The sequence below is a fragment of the Lonchura striata genome, chromosome 4 (genome assembly GCF_050655825.1).
Source record: "Lonchura striata isolate lonStrDom1 chromosome 4, ASM5065582v1, whole genome shotgun sequence".
Taxonomy (NCBI): Eukaryota; Metazoa; Chordata; class Aves; order Passeriformes; family Estrildidae; genus Lonchura; species Lonchura striata.
Window position 1 is genome coordinate 46,841,670 of NC_140706.1, and position 18,924 is coordinate 46,860,593.

General features: G+C 40.1%; 1 long non-coding RNA gene across 8 annotated transcripts in view; it reads right to left on the reverse strand.

Annotated features, from left to right (window-relative positions):
• Window positions 1-2,688: 2,688 nt before the first annotated feature.
• The window catches only part of LOC146767620 (uncharacterized), a 151,153-nt gene continuing 134,917 nt past the window's right edge, over window positions 2,689-18,924 (reverse strand). For all 8 annotated transcript variants that reach the window (XR_014954848.1, XR_014954851.1, XR_014954844.1 and 5 more), the window contains one exon: window positions 2,689-15,029. This is a non-coding gene — a long non-coding RNA (uncharacterized LOC146767620). The remainder of the gene's footprint in view (window positions 15,030-18,924) is intronic.

Consider the following 18,924-nt stretch of genomic DNA (forward strand, 5'->3'; position numbering starts at 1 on the left):
TTTTTTTCTGGAAATAAAACTCTATGCTGAATTTTGTTGTTAATAACTGCAGTTTAGATTTTCTGCAGATGTATCCATTCTCAATAGAGGGCAGTAGAGGATGAAAATGTAACTCTTGGCATATTCACTTTGTTGTGTTCGGATCAATTCTCTAATATTCTTTTAACTGGCTTTAAAATGGATCCTTTCATCTTGAAAAAGAAGGAAGCAAGAGTGTTGGCCATCTGGGAGACACTCTGCCAACACTCAGATGTTCACATCCTTCTGTACAATTTACTCAATCAATGCAACATCAAGTTGTGCTGGGTGGATGGGAGAGTGAAAGCATGGGAAGAAAGGAATAGGGCTTTCCTTGTAGGGGAAACTCACTAGTCCTGTGCCTTCACAAGGGAAAAATCCTGTCATTGCTCCATGTCTGCAGTCCATTAGCTCATAGTAACCCTGGGAAACAATGCTGAATTCTCTCAGTGAAAACACATGGAAAGGTAGAAACTTCCCGTGCCCGTGTCGCTATAATTATTCTGCCAGAAACAGTAACAGACTTAACTACCCAGAGGTTTTCCTTACAGCTGGTGAACTGTGCTGGCTTCAGCCCTAGCTGTGCAAGCCAGGTAGCCCAGCTGGGTGCTGGGAGGAGGTGGCACTGCCCCTCACAAGCAGGTGGGAGCCTTTGGCCTTGACAGACTGGCTGTTGTGCTCAGGGCAGAGAGAGGAAGGGGTGAGACAGGGCTGCAAAAGGAAGCCAAAGCCTGATGGAAGAAAGAGCTGGGACATCTAGAAACTGGGATACAGCCAAGATGGGAAAGACCATGATGGAGCAATAGCAGAGCAGAGTTCTGAGCAGCCCTTTGGATGTATTGAAGTCTAGACTAAATACCATAATGGAGACTCTGCCTTTTGCATGCATTCACAAGCACCTCCATGGGGTGTCCTTGGCAGAAGTTAGGCTGTCTTGGATACGTGGCTAGGACTGCACATATGCTTGGTTGATTTATGATGCATATCACAATAGCCTAATCTAGTACCAAGGGTTAAAAATACCACAGTCCTTTCCAGAACATTCACTGTGAAAAGGAATGAGTTTACCTTTTTGTACCTGCCAATCATAGATACGTTTGACATCCCAATGCCCTCTTCTCCATTTTGCATCTTGTTCCCTCATATTCATTTCCTGCCTTGCAGTGCCCTTCCCATCACTGCTGTCTCAGATCTGCTGTTTCTTGTAGTTCTGACACGTGCAGCTTCAGTGCTGACAACACATTATCCTCTCTGTACCATCATCACGTCATGCCTGATCTATCATCCCTGACCATCTACCTCTGCTAGATCCCCATCATTCACACTTAGCCTTCCCAGGTCTTCTTAATCAGCAATGATAATTAAAACTTGCCAGAGACCAGGTAAATTACTGCATATTATAGCTCTCTGACTACTCTTCTTGTTCTAGTGCAGAACAGCAGACAGTGCCTGAGGTAGCCCATGGTGATACACCAGTAAAGTCTGTGTATTCAGGTTTATCCTCCTCAGTATTTACTGAGAAATGCAGCAAGTCTACTCCAGATTACAACAAAAAGCAAGAGAAGGACAGGAAAGAAGAGTCTGTTGAGAATTTGGATGGGGCAGTTTAAAGAATTTGCGGTTTTGAGGGAAAAGTCACAAATGTCAGGTGAGAACTCAGTTTAGAGGCAGATTGTGAAATGCCCTTGGAAGATACATAAGAAAAAGAGGGAAAGAGTTGCCTCAAAAGGATGAGGAAGAGGATGCCCATATGATGACCTTCCAGTGGAATATGACAGCAATATAATGTGGGATAAGAGAGCAAGTCCAAATCTCTCACTCCAGTAACCAGATCTGGTCATTCTTCCATAAAAGGCAAAAAAACACATAAACAGAAAGGCAAAACCACAACTCGCTGAATCATTTTGGACAGGTATTTGCTTGCATCAGCCAGAATTCTACTGGTGCTCCTTTTCCATTATATCATATGTACTAAGCTTAAATGGGCTGCGCTTTGAAAAGAGAAAAATTACAATATTTTCCTAAATAGCTCACTTTTCTGTAAATGCCAATATGAAAATGGCCAGATAGTTCACTAGAGAGAGAAGCAAGATGCTGATGTCTTCTCAGTCCCTGGTGGCTGAGCTCCTCTGCCTTATAGCTACCCTGTTGCAGCAGATCTGTTCAAAGCTGAAGAAGTCCCACTGGTGATGCTGGCACACGATCCCAGCGATGAGAGCTGCCTGCTGCGGATGCATCAGTGCAGCCAGCTCAATAGCACATTTTCCCGCGAGGTGCTAAGACTGGTTGGGACAGTAAATAATTAGCTTTTCTGCCTTTGGCTATAGAAATGATTATGATTTTTTAAGCAATGAGAGTGATTGAAGAAATTTCTGTTTGCTTTCTCTTAGTTGTGTTGCAAAGTTTAGCTTCAAGAAGGAAAATACCCTCAGAGAAGGTTGACAGGTAGGAAAATATAAAGATGCTAAGAAAGCAGAAGAAATTCGGGGAGCATTAAAAGCTGGGGGAGAATGTCCTGATAAAGGGGGATGACTTTCATAATAAAGGAATGATCTCATTCAGTCCCTGGCTTCAGGGAAGTTAGTTTCAAGCTGTACATGAAAGTTCATTTTTTGGCAGAAGTTGCTTTCTCTTTAATTTATTTATTTTTGTAAATTTATCCTAGTCCTCTTTTTTTTTTTTTTTTTTTTTTAATTAACAGAATGTTGAAAGCTACTGTAGAGAGAAATTGTCTTTATTAAGACACATAGGATTTAATCTCAGAAGTATACTACCTCCCCCATGGCCTGCTCAAGGCTGCCTGCTTATGCCTCCTCTGTTGATGGCAGTTCTGCCTCCAGGACACTTGTCCTCTCTGGCAGACTGGCAGTAAGGGGTCCCTTGATGCCACATTTTGCAAGCTTGGCTCTTGATCAACCTACTTGGCATGGCAATGAACCTGGAGGTACTTCATGTTTTTCACACAATGCCTCATGCTTGTTAACTTTATGTCTTGCTTTGTCAAGTGAAATCAATATTAGTAATAAGAAATCCATTAGCGATTAATTATAAATGAATTATCATTCCCTGAAAAATACTTTGAATGTAAAAAACACTGTAAGACATTTTCTAAAGGTTCCCTGTTAACCTCCTCTGTTGCAGAAATGCTTTCTAATGGTCTTCAAACCCTTACTAAAGCATTCGGTTTTTTCAGCTGTTCCTCCACTTTGCCCTTGACCCACCGACTGGCTGGGTCAGAAGACACCTTTCCCCAGATTAATTTAATCCCACTGTTATTCGGGCACAGCAAACACCACATTCCTTCTGTTGTTGCAAACAGGGCTACAAATCTGACCACACAATGGTGGCTGGTGCACACTGACAAGCCCGATACAATAACATCACAGGAATCTGCATTGAAAACTTCCTCGGGGTGACAGTGAGGGCCCAGAACATTTTTCCTGAGGTATGATACCTAAAATGTGTAACTGCATTATCCCACCATGGCACCATGACCATTTTCCCTGCTGGAAAGACTGGATTGGTTGTGATTGCAGACTGGGGATTTCTTTCAAGCCAGTGGGAGAAGCTGAATGAGGCTCCTCCAAATCCTTCTGTCAGGAGACCAAAATGTATTTTACATCTTATGGAGGAATGTTAAGAGGATGAACAAAGAGAAAAAAGTGGGACTTTCTGCTAAACAGACTAGCTGTATGGCTTTAAAAACTCTTTCCAGAAAAGCTGACACAGGGAATACTTAATTTCTTACTGTTGAAATGACAACAGGGTGACTGGAGTTACCAGTTAGAAAAAGCAACTACACCCAGCTCAAATCTTTTCACTTCAAAGTCCTTCTTCATAAATTTATAAAGCTGCAAGTCTTGGAAAGAATCACCTGCAGTCATTTTCTTCTATACCTTCCCATGAGTCAGAATAAGGTTTAGCTACCTCCTCCCTGTAAAGTGTTGGTCTAACCTGTTCTCAAATCTGCCAATGAAAGGGTTCAATACCCAGACAAAATCTAGTTCCGAAAGTATAGCTTAACTTTTTTTTTTTTCTTGCAAATGATGTTGATGTTTTTTATCCTTCTCACAGTGGCCATGGGAGAACAAATGATGGCTGTCCTCTCTAAAGCAATTGTTTACATATTGAAAAACTCATACATTTTCCCCCATAGTCTTTTTCCTCTAGACTAAACAAACTCAGTTTCTTTAACATTTCCTCATCACTCATGTTTTATAATGTTTTTATCATTCCTGTTGCCTTCTTCTGGACGGTCTCCAATTCATCCACATCCTCAACTCTGCTGGGCCCTGCCTGAAAATCTGTTGCTAAGAAAAATGCCACACTTCTAAGTGAGATGCTAGAGATCTGTTTCCAGATTTAGCACTTTTACATGGTAGATGTAAGCATTTTAGTTTCTTTTAGTACTGATATATATATACACATATATAATAAAACAAACAAAACAACACAAAGTCTCACATTCTTGAAGGCAATTTGTCAGTTTTGCACTTCAGTGGCTACTGTCTTTATAAAACCTGTGTTCCATGGCATTTCCTGCACCCAGCAGCATGGCTCCTGAGCCAGTCAGAGGTCTTGCAGTCAGCAACCCTTGTAGAAGAGCCTCTTACAAGGCTATGTAATTAAAGTCAGCATTCAAAGCACTTCAAATAATCAAAAAACCTACACACTCCCAAACAGAGGCAAAATCAAAGAGCCTGTCATAGAATCATGGAATGAAACCCAGCAGCCCTGAAGGCATGGACTACCAACCTAAAGAAATTACATGCCAACAGAGGGAAATAGGGGAGGAACTAATGGCATCAACAGTTGAAAAAGAAACAAATTCAGGAGATTTTAAAAAGGGAGTAACTGGACTACCAAATTACATATTTTGTAAGTATTTAGGATAAGGAGGAACATGTGTGGTTAGTGTGCTCAGTCTTGGTTTAATCCTGACCATGAAAAGCATTCGGTGGTTCCTCCTTGGTACCAGTCATGGCTACCAGCAAACACTTGTGTAGTTTTGAGAGGTCCCACACTCACAATAAAACCAGAAACATGCTATTGTCTTCTTGCTGAGCTTAGAAAAGGGACTGTGCACTCAAAAGCCCATCTGTTTTATAGACTAGTATGAGCTACAAACCTCATCACATCAATAACCTTAAGATGTTGTAGCTGCTATGATAAAGCTTGCAACTTTTGCTGGTAGCTTGTTTACTCAAGAGGAGCACACAATTCAAGAGCAGTCTCATTTGCAGAGATTTCTTTTTCTTCTGTGGGCTGACTGAAGTTGCACAAAATTTTCAACAAAATACAGAGTAGGCAACTCATATCTGATTCAAACTCTTTATCAAAAACACTTCCTTGACCTCCTCTTCCAGGAAAATTCATGGATCCCTGCATATAAATTCAGTGATCTGTTCACTAAGCTAAGCAACAGCTTTATCACCCATACATTAGCTCAAATTCCACGTTGTCTACATTATGAAGTTCTTTTAAATGCTAAAACTGGGACCAACTCATCCTAAGGGTGAAACCAACAAAAAATAATTTGGTGCAATTAATTTAACAGACTTTCAGCCTGATGATGCTTATTTAACCAATGTGGATGAAAGCAAAATTTCCCCACAGCCCCTTCTAAACACCTCAACTAAGAAAATAAGCATAAGTGTGGTAAAGAGCATGCTGATACCCCAAGGGACCAGAGAAAGTGCAACAACAGAGTGCCTTATACAGAAGGGGGAGTGTTAAGCATGTTTAAACCAAACATTTCTTTCCCTTTCCTTTGGGATAAAACTATTTCCCATGGAAACTAAGGCTGTGCCCCTACATGTGTAGCCTGGGGAGAGATGCTTTGATGTGAAAGAGAATCCTGGTAAAGTACCGGATGCAGGAGCCAATGTGGAAATAGGAGGGACTTCCAGAAGCAGGAAAAAGCATTGTCCCAGAGGGGCTTCCATCACCCCCCCACAGGTCATCACTCAGACTGTCTGGCTAGTTTCCTCCTGACAGTCACTTTGCTATAAGGAAAGTCTTGTCTCAGACATGGGGCATAAGTTTATAACTTTTCCTTTACTTTAGATAGCCAAATGAATATGAGATTTTATGGCATAATCTAGATATAAAAAACTAAAGTGAAAATGTCACAACTTATAAACCAAATACTACTATTAAATGTACCACAGAAAGCTTGGAGAGGCTTCAGAAAAGTAGAAGTGCTGCAAATTTGATTTAGTCTAGGGAAAAGGGAGAGTGATTTAATTCTGTAAAACTTTAGCAATAACAAAAAGAAATAAATTTGAGAATCAGCATGAAACTCTCACAAGTGTGTACACTCTTATGCTTTTGGAGCTGTGTGGTCTATATGAAGGGAACCTGCACATAGTGTGCAGATGATTTACTTTAGGTTATTAGTCTCCAAGGCAGATTGTGTGGGGGATCTGCATGTAAACACTTGCCTAGTATTGCAGGACTCACAGTCCAAGAGGAGCCTGTTCTGGAGATAAAAAGTTCTATGCTGATTCTCCCATGTAACTCTTAAAAAGAGCCCAACATTATTCTCTGCTTTCTTCAGCTGCCACTGAGATGAGTGCTGGTCATGGCCTAAACTCCACTAGTGGCTTAAACAGAGAGCTCTGCTAGTGCTACCACCTGACATAGAAGGAGCAGAAATGCTCCTACATGCCCATGAGCAGATTACGGTCACATGTGGAATCTGTTCAGCAGCAGCAAAACAGAGAATGAACCATGATAACTTGTAATTGTACAGTAAGTCCCTCTTCACCCTCCAAGTTTTCACCATTGTCAAGATTCATACGGGTGCTGGTTGTGAAACACTTGCTAGGAAACTGAAGTATCATTTGATCAGAAGACCTTATCTAGGCACATGGGCCACATCTAAGCAAATGGCCCTATGATGGCAGTGGTTGAGGTTTTCATAATTTCTTTGTATGCTGTGGCTCACACTGACACATCCAGTGCCATTTCTGTGACAAAGACTTTGCCAGTGCTCCCTCCCTGAGTGAAGTCTGGTACCTTGTTTTGCATTGAGATCAATGTATTTGTTTTAGCTACTTAAATGAACTTGTTGAATTATTTCTTTGGTGACTTGAGAGGACTTCATATTAGTGACTTTTGAGGCTAACAAATTAGGTGTATTTATTACTAAGTTTGCACTTTGTGCCTACCTCACATAAATTCAGTACATTAGCTATCTTCAACATCATTCACATTTACTGTCTACTAAATAGATTACTGCTTTACCCCATGTTCTTAAGGGTATACAGAATATTGGCATATGGATCTCTAAGCAACATCTCTGCCTGAAGTTATGGGGAGCTGGAAGAGGTCAGAGTTCCTGAAAATTGAGCCACAGGATCAACATCACAGCTTAATCTTTGTGGTCACAGCTAAATCTGATGTCCAGTTGACCACTCAAAGTCCTTTGAAATAAGACCCAGAGACAGAAGAAACTCCAAGCCCTTCTGCACAAGGACTGGTTTCCTCTCTCTCTTTAGTGGGAGTAACAGAATCTTATTCTCACATAGGGAGCCCTGAGGTGTATTTAATTAATGCTCATTATGAACTCTGAGAGGAGGGTGAGACATAAACATTATTATAGCTTCAAAGCCTATGGGGATCACTCAGGTTTTACTCAGGTCTCTTATGCTGGCAGAGTTCTTATTGACCTCCGGACAATGCAAATATGTGGAACAAAGTGTTTAGAATTTGGCCCATAATGTACCTGTCTCTGCCTTGGGCTGGACTTGGCTCTAATCCATTCTACATTCTTTGAGTCTCATATATTCATTGATTAAAGCACCAAGAGCCTTCAGAGGTGTTGCTCCACAAGCAGTGGAGCTCATTCAAACATTGCTCACTATCAAACAGTCTAACCCTATTAATAATAACTTTAAAGAGAACAGAGAAAGAAGAGACAAGAAGTAGATTCAGTTTAATAAGATTTTTCTTTTGCCCAAGTTTTATGTTCCTTTCTTTTATCTTTTTATCAAGGCAACTGTATTCTGAAAAGCCTGAGGGTACAATAAACAACAGAAGGTGATGCAATGGCTGCTCATTATTGCTTGATGGGTGAATCATCCTACTGGCTGTTATCTGCATTATTGGAACAGATCACTCAAGGGCTGCACTGAACACGGGCCACAAAATGTAACTCTGCACTAATATCAGGATGTGACACGTCAGTCTCTTTATTTCTAGATGAGTTTCCTTTCAATTGCACATCGATAAAATCACAAGAAAGGGTGCCCATTGAATATATTAAAAATTATACCTGGGTATAATTTTAACAATGCTCAGTTGGTACTGACTGGTCAAATCCAGCAACCTGTGCTTACACTAGTGAGCAGCTGTTAATGCAAAAATTTATATTGTTTCAACTGCTCCCTTTTCAGAATTAGTACAGAGGTTTTTTCCTACCCCACCCTGTTGTTTTACATAAAATGCCACATCCTACTTAATTTTTATGGTATACTAGGGTACTTTTTTGCCCCCTGGGTTTTATGAACATTGTACTATTGGAACTAAATTGAGAGTGGAATGTTTCCACAAATTATATGTGGGTTTAAAAAATGCCAATGTAAACATATTTTACCAAAACAAAAATTACTTCTTTTATCTTTCTCACACATGATGCCTAATCAACATGAAGACCTCCATAATTAAGATCCTAAGACCTGCCTTGCCTGGCAGAAGAGGTTGTTCTGTGTGTTTATACCTGAGGTCCTCTAACTAAATGACAATTTTGATGTAAAAATACTGATTTTTGGTGTTAACTATACAATTTAGCAACTATGATATGTTTTAGTTTGGGTATTTAATTACACAACCTATTGTCTTACATCTGGAGTCCATGAAACACTTCAGGTCCTTCAGGAAACAGGCACAGAGGCAGCAAAAAAAATTTGCAACTTAGGAAGTGACTCTGACGAGCCGTCTCTAGTCAGCCTCTGCAAACCAGATCTTGTTTACTCCACAGAATTTGGTGGTATTTTTTCCCATTTGTTTCCTGTGAGTCTTTGTGCGCCCTTTCCCAAACCAAAGCTTTCAGGGTTTGAACTAATAGCTGCAGTACCATCAGCTGTTCCCTGGGAGAGGGATGTGGCTGCATGGCTGTAATCAGACCACCGAGTGCCTAGAGCAGAAAGAGAAGCTTACACCTCATGCTGAGCTGTCTGTGAGGAATGAGAAATCAGGACAGCATGGACTTAATGAACTTATGCCATTGCTTAGAGACGAGACCCACTGCACTGTCCAGTACTCACATAAGGACATTTTCTCTCTGCACCAGGGAAGAGATGTCTAACAGCAAAGGTGTCTAAAAGGCTTTGCTAGTCACATCACCAATGAAGGAATTAAGATGACACTCACAGTTGCCTGGCCCAAACCAGCATGCAGTGGTAGATCAGGGCAGGGCCACAGAACTGGGCTGTACCCACCTACAGCAGTCCAGCAGCCCATGGGTAAATGGCATGGCTGTCCCAGCTCTGTCAGGTCTCCCCACTGCAGCTGCAGAAAAGCCCAGGATGGGGTTAGGACTGGTTTCTTGAAGCTGAGTTGGACAGCCTTTCCCTCCCTGTGAATAACATATTCCTAAAGGAGCAGCACAAAGTCATGTGCTACATACAATCATTTCATTTGGAAGAAACCTTTAATATCATCAGGTCCAAACATTAACTCAGCACCACCAAGTACACCATTAAACCATGATCTTTAAAATCCCTCCAGGAATGGTGACTCTACCACTTCTCTCTAATGTTTCCTTAGTCTGACTACAAGAAAGCTGCAAGTTATCATCAAGGCTAGTTATTCCCCTGTTTCTGTTGCTAAACTCAGCACATTTCCACAGCTGCTTGGATTTTGCTGCTTAAGGCATTGTCCACCATTTCCCCAGCCTCCTTACTGCACCCCTTCTCACACCACTGAGAGCTCAGGACCACAGCTAGCAGGACCAATACATATTTCACTTGCTGCCAGAGACACCTTAGCTTCCTTTCATTTTCTTTTTACCAGTTTAAATAAAGTCAAGCTCCAACAATGAACACAGTGGGGCTGAACATACACCTCAAATTATCCAGGAGAAATTCACCACTCCAGAAATCACTGTCTATTAAGCTGACCAAACCACAAGAGATAAAATGTCCCTGAGCATTTACTAACACATTCCTCTTGTCCCTTCTGCCAACCCGAGGTAGAGCTGGGCACGCAGGCAGAGCCCTGCCCATCCCCACAGAGCTCTGGTCCCACCACACCGTGCAGCCAGACAGGCCCCATGGCCACCTCAAGGAAACAAGCAAAGCTCTGCCATGATACAATGGCCATCTTCATCTGGATGGTACAACATAAACTATATTTGGAGACCAGAATGTGGCTCTGGTGCCTGCCTACTGCTGGAGTTCCTTTCAGCTGCATGTTTTAAAGAGCAATTTGGCTTTTACATTTTGTTATGATGTCCAGCAGAGAAAGAAACTTCTCAAAATAAGCTCCTTCTCCCCTTTGCCATTAACATTTTACTTTAAAAGATTTATAATGGTGGCAACAAATGCTTATGCATCAGAAACATTAGAGGAAAGCCACTAAATTTTTACAAAAAAAAAAAAAACCCAGAGACATTGCAATTTTTTTAAGCTACATTTTCTCTATGAAGAAGTGTGTCCAAGAGGAAAGAAGTAACTGTTATTGTAAGGTATTCTCCATTTTGAATCCAGAAAGTACAGGAAGTTGAGCAGTCTCTTTGTTCATCCAGCTACTGCTGCTGATGGAGACAAAGCAAGTCACCCGTCTACATAGTCTTATTTTGCTTTTCTTAGACAAAAGCTTTTCTAATGGGTGGGGTCAGTCAACAAGGATGAAGGAAGAGGGATTTGCAGTTACAGCTGAACTGCCTTCTGTGTGCCCTTGGTCAGCTTTCATCTATTTCATTGCTGTGTAGATTAGGCCATGGCAAAATCAGTCTTGAGAGAGAGGGGGGAGGAAATCTAGAATAATGCCAACGACCTGGGAGAAACCTTGCCCATGAAGATAGGGAGAAGCAAAGAACCCCTAACCTGATCCACCATCAGCCTTTCCAGCTGCAGGGTGTTTGGTGTTAGTTAAATACAAAAGAGATATTGATGGTTATTCCCCTTCCCTCTCAATTTTTATGAGATTTCATATGGAAATTCCAAAACCTTTGACCAGCTCTATGCTTGGGAAAAATATTTTTGTAAGTGGGCCAAAGGTTTTTCCCTTGCTAATTCTCAGGAATTCAAAGGTTAATCAAGGTATCAACCTATGATAATTTGCAATCAATTCTAAGGACTCACTGGTAGAAAATCTTCTGGAAGAAAATTTGAGAAAGAAGATTTGGAGGCAATTTGAGAAAAATTAGTGGATTTCACTTACTCAGAACAGTCATATGCTACAGAGTTGTTTTTTTTTCCCCTACAGTTCAGCATTTTTTTACATCTCCTTGAAAAAATACAATAGAATGAATTGTACAAATTATATTGTATTTACATTAAATAGATGATGTGTGGTAGGCAAAAATAATAATAATTTTAAAAATCTAAAATGGGAATGAAGCAAGTTAATTGCATGACAAGAAAAGACAGGAAAGTCCCATGAAAACAGAAGCAATCCAATGCTGTCCCTGCACTTTCTGACCTGAGTCCGGAGACATGTGTTAACAGCACACAGCAGAGCCCGAGGCAGAAAAATGTGATGTGGTGGACAAAACTGTGGCATGACTAAAGACAGAGCATGTGAATCGTATTTATGTACTGGTCTCTGAAGGGGAGAGCATATTGTCAAGCAGCCTGAGGGAGCTGTATCATATGTAGCTCCATGTGCAGCATGATATAGCTGTATCCCATTAAGATGCTAGTAATGGAATATATTAAAGATCCTCTTGAAGGCTGAGGGTCCAATCCTCCTGCACTGAAATCAATACAATTTTTGCAATTTATTTTTGATGGGAGAAAATCAAACCCTTTCAGCTGCCATTCATCAGAAGGATTCACAGGCATACACAACAACCAGTAAAACTAACAGAGAGCTATGTGTTTTATACTCCCAAAAATGCCCATCCATAGTCACATCACAGTGACTAAGGGTAGGCTTGTCTGCTGAGAGATGCAACTGCTCTGCATGGATCCCACCCAAAAGACAAGAGACCCATTCACACAGCAAAAGCTGTCGAATGCTCTCTTTCAAAGCACATAGACCAGCCTAGAGCACAGAAATTTGTTTTCTGATTGTAATATACACCTAAAAGATAGTAGTATTTTATAGTCTGCTGTTGCAAAAGCCATCACATGCTTTGTCCACTCTCTCCACCAGATTTTTTCTTTTTCTTTTTTTTCATCATCTTCATAGCTCACCTCCAGTTAAATAACTCGTGTATATGATTCTGTTTCAAGATCTCTCAGGAAATACACAGAGACAGAGAAATAATCAGAGTTCAGCTTCCTGTTCTGTTTCTTCAGGAGAACAGGCTGGGTCCTGTTCTGCCTTCCCCTGGGGAAACAGAGTGGACTGCTGATGGTGGTGGTCTAAATGGAGGTAAAACCTCAAAACTCAAGAAAAAGTGATTCAGAGGGGATTCTGGGCTAAAAATATGGATCACATTTTTAAAAAGCCAGCTTACAGAAAAGCTTCCTTTAAGCACAATACACAGTTAAGTTTTCCACTTGAAATGAACTTGAAAATAAAACTCAATGCATCCTGAAGGCTCCGAAGTCTTGTTGGCACATTAAAAAAGTGCCATTAAGATAAAAAAAATCCCACAATATGTGTATGTGTGGTGGCTCAATGCCAGGTGGAGGTGGACAACAGTGGTCCTCTCCACTGATGGTGGTGTCCTACATCATGGCTCTGTTTCAAAAGAGAGGCTTGGGAAGGAGCCAGCTCTGGGTCCTGCAGGATTGAGACATCAGTGTCCCCTTGGGAGAGTGCTGCAGCAGAGCTCACTGCTTCTGGCCACAGCATGGCAGGCAGGGTTTGCTGCTCAGTAAATGGGAGGACTGGTAGAGCTTAGAACCTGGCTCAGGGGGGCTGGGTCAGAGCAGACCCTGGCTGGGCACAGTGTGAGTACTGCAGCTCCTTAGAACCCAGCTCCAGATCTGCTCAGAGCTGTTACTGTTGTTGGCAAGAGGCATTTCCAGAATATCTGTGACCTGGCTCTTCAGTCTTTATAAAGAACAGCAGACTGCTCCATTTTTGCTATGCAGGGATAGTGAATGACCTCATTCTTCCCCAACCAGCTCCACAGACTTGGAGCTCCACTGCAAGATCTCAGACAGGGTCATACTTCTGTAACTTGGATGTCTTGGTCTTACTGACATCCACACTTTTGGGATACTTTCTGAGAGGTAGATATATATTCCCTGTAATTCAAGCAGGTACAAAACCCATAGCATGATACAGAGATCACAGGAAGAAATGCAGCACAGAAGGATTTCAAGGTTTTGAACTTCCCTCTGTGAAGCATCAAAAAGCAAAATCTAGAACCTGAAATCAGAAATAGTGTGGGTTTACCAAGAGAGTAAACCACTGAGGCAAAAAGAATGGCTGACCTGAGAGCCTGCAGTGTCATGGGAAGTCCTCAAATAGTCCAAATGTCAGGAAGGGATCACATAAAAACAAAAGCTGACTAATGGCATTACAAAACATGGAGAGATGCCAAATATTCACCAAAAGAGAATGAATGCAGACTGAAAATGCTGAAATGCTGAAAAAAGCATTCAGGCTTCCTGCTTGCAGTGAAAAGTGTTTCACCCACTACTGATTTCACCCAAATATTGTCTGAACACTCCCACATGAAAGTAAAAGAAGTTCTAAGCATTTTCACGTTTTCTGTATTATTAAAAATAGTTTTAAATATATCCACAATAAGCTGACTCCAAAGAGACAAAATCATTCCTGAGTTATTTCTACTAGAAATGCTTATTCTAGAAACAATCCCTTTTCACCTGTAATTCTTAAATTTCTAACATCTAAGTTATACAGATTGTGAAGTTCCTTAACTTAGTTGTTTTGGGGTTTTTTATCCATGTCTCAATTTTCTTTTCTTTTCTACTTTGTTTGAATAATTTTACTTGCAGGCATTTTCCTTAGAAAACAGGAGAATCTTCTTTTCTAAATGTAAAGTTCTGACTTATGGCCATCTGAGGAAATGTTTTTCTTCAGCTGTCAATTACAATTTTTGCTTCCTTTTAACACTTCTTTCCTCCAACTGATTTGGTCCATAACTTTTTGAGAGAGGCATCATTTGTCCTCTCTCAGCACTACCACCAGGGCTGGAAATACGCATGGGAAGCTTGGATTTGTAATGCTGCACTAAAATAAGCAGTGTTCTCTAGATCACCAGGGCCAGGCAGATCTCCAGTCAGCTGGAGTTTCAACACATCTTTGAATGGTAATAGAGAAGCCACCATCTGAAGAACATTTCATGTGGCTTCCTATACATATTACCTTAATCACTGTAGGAAGAGAACAGGTAAGTCCAGCAGGCCACAAATATTTAATAAACAGCATTTTTGTCCATTACAGTTGTGGAAGTAAAAAAATCAGCATGCATTCCTCATTTTTTGCCTCCAAAACTCTGACTGTGGTCTTGATGTTAGACTTTGTGGAAAGCTGTTTGAGCTAGGACTGAACACAGGGGGCAGGTTTCAATTTATTAGGCTCACATATAAGAAAACTTCTCCTACCACATCAGATCCCTGGCAGCAGAGATGGATCATACATCTAAGTGAGGGAACAGAGGGTGTCAGACTTTGCTGCTACAAATGGAGCTGTGCAGATGGCACAGTGCTTACAAAGAGGCAGGAATATTGTCTTTTGATCTCAGTAGGAGGGTGGGGACAAGAAGGGGAAATCTGATATTACTTACAAGCTGGGGAAAGTTTCAAATCTCTCACTCAAACAGGCCAAGGTATTTGTTGCTGAGTTTCTGCTTTTATCCTCATCACCAATATTAGCTTCTGATACCTCCTTGGTTTTTTCCTCAATGAATTTGCAGTAATCTACAAAACAAGGTTTAAGATACGTTGGAAATGAGCGAATTCCATTCTTAAATTATAAACTCTATTAGGAAAAGAACTTCTAAAAGCATTAGCTACTAAAATATATTTTACTAATATTTATTGTTTCTTTCCATGAATAATGATTTTAAAAATCCTAGAGTGGAGTGACATGTCTGGTAGGATAAGTGGAAGATTTGTTTGGATTTGGCCACAAATTTATGAATCAGCAAAGTTGATTTAATTAGTGAAAACAATAGATTTAAGATATGTATTTGATAAAGCATCTATTGCAAGAAGGATATGCTTTCTCCTTTCAGTTTAACCACAATATCAAATAGCTGTGCTGAAGTCAGTAATATTGCACAGAAAATTACTACAAGAATGACAAGGATCATTCTATGCAGTTTTGTAATCTGTTGAAAGGAACAGCCTGAAACAGAGACTGATTGGTAAGTAAAGAAAATAAACAAGCAAACAAAATATGTCTCAATGCAGACAGATGCTTTTTTTTATGAAAAATGCTGCTTCTATATATTTTTTATGGTTTCTTTGAAAACCTGAAAACAAATTTAAGTGCAAAGTACCATTATTCTTACAGGTTTTAAAAATCTTGAAATTCTCCAAAGGAATCTTAGGAATTCTTGCTTTCATTTCTTGTCAAATACTGCAGAGAAAATATCTTCTAAAATAAATCCTAGTACTTTAAAAGACCAGTTTATTTACATGTGTGTATGTATGTATCTCAGAGAAAGAAGGAAGAGCCTTCTGAGAGCAATGCCAAATACTCAGCAGATGAGCAATTCCCACTAATGAAACAGCAAACTAAGAGGACTTGTGCTTGGCCCCAGAGCAAGGTAGACAGGTGTTAAACTTTTATTTATTAAATACTTCCAGTCCTACCAGCTGTATCTTCATTGTCATGGAAGATAATACAATATTTTTTTTCCTAACTTATACTGCAAAAGATAGATGATAACTTAAAAGCAACCTTGCTTGATTTATAGGATCTCAAACCTTTTAGCCACATCTGTCACTTAAGAAAAAAGTAATTTAACTTCTGTGGAAAGTTACATATTAGAAAGAGAGAGGGAAAGAAGGTTTTCACATGGTACAAAGCTGTCTACATTTAAAGCAGAAGAAAAGCTCATCAGTATTCAAAATTTCTCCTTTGTGTACTGAAAACAGGCTGATATTCATATGCCAAATCAGCAGAAGAGGTGGAAAAAGCAGAAGAACAGTGTGTGAAATGGTTACCAGAAATCCCATTCATACAGATAAAATAGCATGGATGAGCTGACTTTGTGGGGCTTTTGCATTAATTGGGTGTGACATTAGATATAAGGCTCTATTGCAGAGACTGGTGTTGACTCTCCTTAAAGTTTGAATATTTAATCCAAATTCTCAAAAGAGAAAGCTTTATACATGACCTGGACTTAGAACACATGAAGAATTCTGCATGCAAGTTTCTCTGGTTCATGAATATTTCTTAAAGGCTTTTTTCAGTAAGTGAGAAATTAAGTAAGTGAAAGATGCATGAAAGCATTAGAAAATTGCAAAAACTGCAAGTTGTATTTATGGTGAAGGATTTCTAGTTCTTCATGGAGAATAATAAGCCAATTTTCATCTCTTGGGCTGGAACTACTGTCTGGAGATGATCCTCTCTTTCTCTTCACTGACTACAGAGGGAGCCAAGTTTCCTCAGTTAGGTAGTTTAGGTAGGTATCTGTGCTCTTGTAGCTTAAATTCTCTAAAATTTTTAATGTATAGAGCATAAGCAAACTAAAAGTTTAATTCCCTTCAATTTTACAATAATTTTGGTGATACAACCTTTCTGTGTGGAAGTGAAATCAGTCTGTTTCTCCTCTTAACATGTTTCAATGTTTTCAGCTCAGAAATCTGTGTACGGTTCAGATGCCAAATAAAGAGCAGTGACAAAGACAGGATCTTAATGTAGCTAGCACTAGCAGGAACACAAAAAGTCATTGCAAAGAGTGAGTATAGTAAATTAAAAGCAATAGAAGTGTCAGCTAGAGTTGATTTAAATCTAAGAAATCTAAAAATCTATGGAAGTGGTAAATCTGCATGCAGCTAGGGAATCAATTACTGAATTTTCTGTGCTTGCTTTTCTCCACGCTTACAGCTTCCAGAAGAAACTGGATGATATTCTGCATGCAGGAAGCCATTTCTGAAGGACCTCAACATAATGACCATTGTGGTGGCAAACACCTAAGGTTGTGATGTTCCACATCTCCACAGAAAGCTCTGCTAGAGGAGGTCTGCACTGAGAAATAATTGCCAAGACCTGTATGAGCTGCCAGTCAGTCACATCCTGCTGAGGAAAGACAAATGGGTCAGCTCCACTGACAAACACCCAGAGGGTCCCAACTCCCCAGACACATAAGCTGCAAGTGTTACAAGACCAAATGCTCCAGATCCCTTGGGATATGATGAAAGATGAATACCTCATCTGCCTGTTCTTATTAGCACTTTGAACACATGCACTAGGGTGAGATCACGTTTGAGGAAACTGCAAAAGGTGGCACAGTGAGTGCTTTGCTCCAAGGAAGGAAGACATTTGGTGGACTATTAACTATTTACTTCACCTTGCTGCAAATGGAAAGAATCACAGACTGATCCTATTTATGTGACTTCTTCCCAGATTTCTTGAGTGTAACAACTTCGCCACTCAGTTCCTTTAAATTTTATAATATTTTTTTAGTGCTAAAAGATTTTTGATAGAAGAAAGGCTTTTTAAGAGCAAATAATATTCTGAGATGTGAGACACCTTTTCAACAAAAAGCAAAATCAAATCTTAGCACACTTCCACAGATATTTCAGTCCTGGCTCTGTATATGAATGACAAGAGTTTGTCACTAATTTGTGAAGTGCCCTCAGCTAATAAGTCTGACTCTGCATAAATAGTAAAAGTGTCTACTGCTGAGTTCAAACCAATGTGACACAAAAAAAAAGAAGCAATAATATACCAACTTTGACATCATGATTATGTCAGAAAAGTAACGTGTCACTAACAACAAAAGCTAAAGGAGACAGACAAGGTGCACATGCCTGGGACAGCCTCTGAAGACAGATTGCTACACATGTCCCTATGAAACCTTACTCCATCATTTTGTTAAGAATGAAAACTAAAAATTACATTTAACCTTCTGTGGTGTGGGAGTTAACCAGAAGAAATGTTGTGTCAAAATCCATGCTTATGAAATAGAGTTGAGTGTCCATCTGCTCTAGTCAGGTACCACTCCTCTGCTCACACTGGCTTGACTGGAATTTGAAACACTGTGTATTTGGGAAAAGAAGTTAATTTAATTTTACTTAATGAAAAACTCTAGGAACAGTGACATCAGCTGAGTGCCTGCTCTTCTGTGCCTTCAGTACCACAAGTTTCACTTTACTGCAGCTGCAGACTCTTTAATGATCTTTATTTCTTCTAGACTTCCTCATAAAGGCAGAGCAAGGTTTCCCACAGCCAAAAGCAAGCCATTCCAGTCATGCTGCTACATATGGCTGCATCAGACCTCTTTCCATTTGATCAGTGCTTCTGGCATTGCAAAAAGTAATATAGGAAATCCCTGCTTTGAGGTTATGCAGAACTAGTGATAAGTGGCTCTGTAAAAACATGAGGCTGGTGAAGTGAATTTGGGTTAAGACCACAACCAAAATGGTTTTGGTGCAGCTTTCTTCCACACAGATGAAGACATGCACACAGGTGTATCATAATTATGCTTGACATATTTTTACTATTTTGATCTTTGTACCTGTATGTGCATCTCTACAGACATTAGCAATTACACTCCTCACTACAGAGATAAACGGATGTGCATAAAGGAGTGCATAAAGGGGTAACTGATAGGATCTTTTCTGATACTGTAAGGGTGCA